The sequence below is a fragment of the Nematolebias whitei genome, chromosome 11 (genome assembly GCF_014905685.2).
Source record: "Nematolebias whitei isolate Nwh7 chromosome 11, NemWhi1, whole genome shotgun sequence".
NCBI classification, from domain to species: Eukaryota; Metazoa; Chordata; class Actinopteri; order Cyprinodontiformes; family Rivulidae; genus Nematolebias; species Nematolebias whitei.
The window spans coordinates 47,107,775-47,112,581 of record NC_056508.1 but is presented as its reverse complement, the minus strand read 5'-3'; the positions used below and the strand labels follow the sequence as shown (position 1 = coordinate 47,112,581).

Genomic DNA, 4,807 nt, shown 5'->3' with positions numbered 1-4,807 from the left:
GCAGCAGGAAGTGACGACACGAAGCTCTGAGAGCAGCAGGAAGTGACTACATGAAGCTCAGAGCAGCAAGAAGCTAACTAAAATCTAAAGGTATCCAAAGGCTAGCTAAAAGCTAAAAGTAGTGACTTTTAGCCATATTCCTGATATGTTCGGAGCTCCAGTTGCAGACACACTGTCGTCAAAAACAACCTGTGTGTACTGAAATATTTAAACATCAAGGTGGAAATAATGTATTTTAGCTGCTAATCAGGTTCTTTTATCAACCACTAAGAGATCATTTGTGGTTTCTGAGCATTAGCTTGCAGCTTCATCACCTCCAACCAACCAGGAAGTTGGTGTTTATTACTATGATAGTCAATATGAATGTATTGATTAACTGATCAGGAGTTTGTGCTGCTCTAGAGCATACAGGTGTGTGGCAGCACAATGCCAAGACAGAAAGACTATCAGCAATGACCTCAGAGAAGTAGCTGCTGTTGCCCATCAATCTGGTAAAGGTCAAAGGTCATTTAGAGTCCGTCGTTCCACAGAGAGTAACATTGATCACAAGTGGAAAATATTTCAGATGGCTGACAGTCTGCCCAGGAGATGCACCCTGAAGGTCAGACCATGCAATGCTCAGAGAAATGAGCTCCATCTCAGACTCCACAGGCCTCAGCAGGTCAAAGGTCAAAAACAACGACTAAGTTTGGCCAGTTTCATCTGAATGAACCACCAGACTTCTGGACCAGAACCAGACCAAAGGACAGCTGTTTACCCAGAATGCACTGCAGCAAACAGCTCAGCTGTCAGCATGGTGGTGGAGGGCTGATGGCGTGGGCTCCTGTCAGTCACTTAAGTGGACCAAGAACTCCTCTGTAGACCAAAAGGTTCTGGAGTCAAACATGGGTCCTGGTCCTCCTCGACCACATGAGAGGCTGAAAACAGAAAACGAAGTTACAGCTGCTAAAAAAGCGCTGCTGGAATCAGTTAGTCCACACACGCCTTCTGTGTCTTCTTCTGTCCGGCCTCATAAAGACCAGATTTGTTTATGTCCTGAAATCTAAAACCTCTGAGGTGACAGAGAGCGCTTCACAGTGGCTGACTCAGAGGCCTAAAGAGTCCGGAGCTCCAGGGCCGCTTTGTTTGAGTCCAAACAAAAACCTGCTCGGGGTTGTGGCATGAGCACGCATCAATAACGGCTGTTTGTAAGGCTGATGGACCGGTTTTACCTCACGGCCCGCTCCTGGATCACACCCACACTGAGCCGTACGCGGCACCGCCGCTTGGTTTAACATTAAAGGAGGAAATCCAGCATCGGGCTGAAGTCCGCTAACAGCAGCTGCACTTCCTCATACACGTGCACTTGCTGCCACGTTACCGTTGGAGACGGTAGTTTCTGCGCTGCCTGACCCATGACTGCTCAAAGTCAAGCCCAGCGGAGGCCGTGACCTCATCACCGGACCCGGTGGACCTGTTCTGACCAGGCGGCACCGCTGCAGGCTCAGGTGGTGAGTGTTTCAATCCACACGGCCGTTTGAGGCTCAAGGTCACTCTGACCCACAGCTGGACCCTCTGGACGCAGCAGAAGGTTCCTGCGGGTCAACATTTCAGCCCGGTTCTGGCTCTCGTAGCAGAACCTGACATTTTAACTCTGCTGTTAGAAAATCATTTCCTGCCAGAGGCGAGGAACACAGAACTTTGATCTCAACAACTTTTACTTCCTGTGGTGAGAATTATTGCACGGGTGTTGCAGAGATTGGGGGGGGGCAGTTTGACACAAAGACACGAAACGTTGATCGTTTGTGTCAAACGCAGAAAACATGGAAACTACAACTGAACATGTTAGATAACAGTTTAGATAAAAACTCACCAGAGGAGGTGAAAGTTACTTTAAATACAATGTCAGGGTCTGTCTCTTCACTAAAGACATATCTGAGATATTTATGAGTCATTTGAATAAATTTAGGACATCAAACTTTTTAATTTTCCTTCCAATGATCCAGACGTTCCTGTAATCCCTTAACATTCTTGGGACTTTCTCTTTGGACTCAATTGTTCAAATGTTCTGATCAGACCTCAACTTCTCCAGGTTCTCTTCCACCTGCTCCCTACTCTCACATCAGTGTCATCTGCAAACCAACGGATGAACTTTGACCTCTGAGTCTTTCATAGCAGACAACTTTGTTTTTTTGCTATGACCGCCACAGCCTGTCAACATCCCCAAACACAAAAATGTCTCTAACTCGTTCAGCTTTGCAGCTGTGGAGCTATAATTTGTGGTGGTAGTAGCTGAGAGTCATCCCTAACCCACACTTTGAAAGCGAACGTGGGATGTTTGTGTCAGACGTTGCCATGGACAGTCGGAGCTCTTCAGTCTGGCTCTGATCTAAACTCTGTGGTCTCTCTCTAAAATGGCTCAGGTAAGATATTAACTGTTCACATTCTGTCCACGGGGCCCCACTTCACAAGAATCAAATCTAGTTTAGTTTTTGAACTTTGATTCAAAGGACTGAAAATGTTTTACATCCTTGAAGGAATATTTATGCCTGACTGAATGATTTTAATTAGATTATACTGGAAACCAACCAGTTTGTTTATTTAACAGGAGTTATGTTCAAAGGTTGAATTAAAACTTTTTACTTTGGTTATTTCATTATTAAAGCATTGAAAGAGGCGGCACGATGGAGCAGCTGGTAGAGCTGCTGCCTCTCAGCGAGCAGGTCCCTGGTTCAAACCCCGGTCCGGGGGCCTTTCTGGGTGGAGTTTGCATGTTCTCTCTGTGCATGCGTGGGTTTTCTCAGAGTGCTCCAGTTTCCTCCCACAGACCAAAAACATGCATGTTAGACTGATTAGTGACTCTAAACTCTCCCTTGGTGAGTGAGAGAGTGAATGGTTGTTGGTCTTGTTTGTCTCTGTGTGTCCCTGTGATGGACTGGAGACCTGTCCAGGGTGTCCCCCGTCTCTCGCACAGTAACTGCTGGACATGGACACCAGTGACCTCTGTGACCCAAAAAGGAAAAAGCTGGTAAAAGATGATGGATGGAAACTTTGAAAGAGAAATGTTTACAGTGACTGATGAGGATCATCCATCCATGAACTGTCATGTGCACCAAAGAGGGGTCTCATCTCTCTCCACAGCCACCTCTTCAGCTCTTCTTGAAGATTCCAAGGTGTTCCCAGACCAGGTGAGAGACATGATCTCTCCAGGGTGTCCTGGGTCTTCCCTGGGGTCTCTTCCTAGTTGGACATGTCCAGAACACCTCCCTAGGGAGGGGTCCAGGGTCCATCCTGACCACATGTCTGAACCACCTCAACTGGCTCCTCTGGATGTGGAGGAGCAGTGGTTCTACTCTGAGTCTCTCCTGATAACTGAACTTCTCACCTGATCTCTGAGGGAGAGTCCAGTTACCCTGCAGTGGAAACTCATTTAGACCTCCTGGATCCAGGATCTGGTTCTTTCAGTCTATATCCCGAGTTCAGGTCCAGAGGTGAGGGTAGGAACGCAGACCAACCAGTGAACAGAAAGCTTCCCCTTACAGCTCAGCTCCTTCTTCACCACAACGGACCGGCTCAGAGTCCACAGTACTGCAGAAGCTGCACTGATCTGTTGACCGCTTCTACCTTGAAAACCCAGAGATACTCGAACTCCTCTTCCAGCTGTCCAAGCCTATAAACGTGAAGGTTTTATGTTGATGGAGCAGAGGACTCGTTGGTTGGATGAGTGAGGACGTCCTGCTTCATCTCCTCACAAACAATGACGCCGACTGCAGTCACAACCCGCCCACTCTGTAATTTATTCAACACAAACAAGAAACACAATACTCATCCCTTCCTGTGGACACAACATTTCCCAGGAGTGAAGTGACGGATTAAAAACAACAAATCCTAAAGCTTTCAAAGTGGAATATAAGTACTAGGTTTTACCCAAATAACACTTTAGTTTTGTCTGTGTTCCACTAACCCGTCATCACCGTGTTCCTCCTGTGAACTGGTAGTTTACGTAGCAGAGGACTTCTACCCGAGGACATGTCCTGTCATTTTGCTCGTCTATAAATAGTTTCTGCTGTCCCAAACGAGACTCGTCCACAGCACAGCCACGGTGAGCCCTCACACTGTTGAAACATGCTCTGGGGACAAAGCTTCATATGCAATAAAGCAAAACTATGAAAGTTGATTACCAGTATGTTCAATAAACTACTAGTTTTAACGATTACCTGCGAAACCATGGATAGCAGGGTATATGATGCCGAACATCTGAACAAGTGTCATAAAAAGTTGCAATGATGCAGTGAATAGAGCTCTAAAATGCTTTATATGACTAGTGAAAGTTGTGCATATTGTTATTTTTGGAGGCTCGCCAGAATAAACAAACAAAATATCCAAGTTATGAGGGATGAAAATTCTTTCAAAACCTCGGCCTGATGAGTTGATTGTATGAAAACACGAAGCAAAACCTTTCAAATTAATTTAAGAATGGTTTAGTTCATTTTAACAACATGTGAGTTTGCTGAGCTAACGCTGCTAACGGTTGTTCTCATTTTAACAACATGTGAGTTAGCTGAGCTAACGCTGCTAATGGTTGTTCTCATTTTAACAACATGTGAGTAAGCTGAGCTAACGCTGCTAACGATTGTTCTCATTTTAACAACATGCGTCAGTTGAACTAACGGTGCTAATGGTTCTTCTCATTTTAACAACATGAATCAGCTGAGCTCACGCTGATAATGGTTGTTCTCATTTTAACAACATGAGTCAGCTGAGCTAACGCCGCTAACAGATGTTCTCATTTTAACATGTGAATCAGCTGAGCTAATGCTGCTAACGG

General features: G+C 45.6%; 1 protein-coding gene and 1 long non-coding RNA gene across 2 annotated transcripts in view; both read left to right on the top strand.

Annotated features, from left to right (window-relative positions):
- LOC119417354 (serine/threonine-protein kinase 38) overlaps nt 1–4,807 on the top strand; it is a 140,538-nt gene that overhangs the window by 71,074 nt on the left and 64,657 nt on the right. The window lies entirely within an intron of this gene.
- LOC119417781 overlaps nt 1,327–4,807 on the top strand; it is a 5,713-nt gene continuing 2,232 nt past the window's right edge. Inside the window, exon 1 of the long non-coding RNA XR_005187158.1 lies at nt 1,327–1,490. This is a non-coding gene — a long non-coding RNA (uncharacterized LOC119417781). The remainder of the gene's footprint in view (nt 1,491–4,807) is intronic.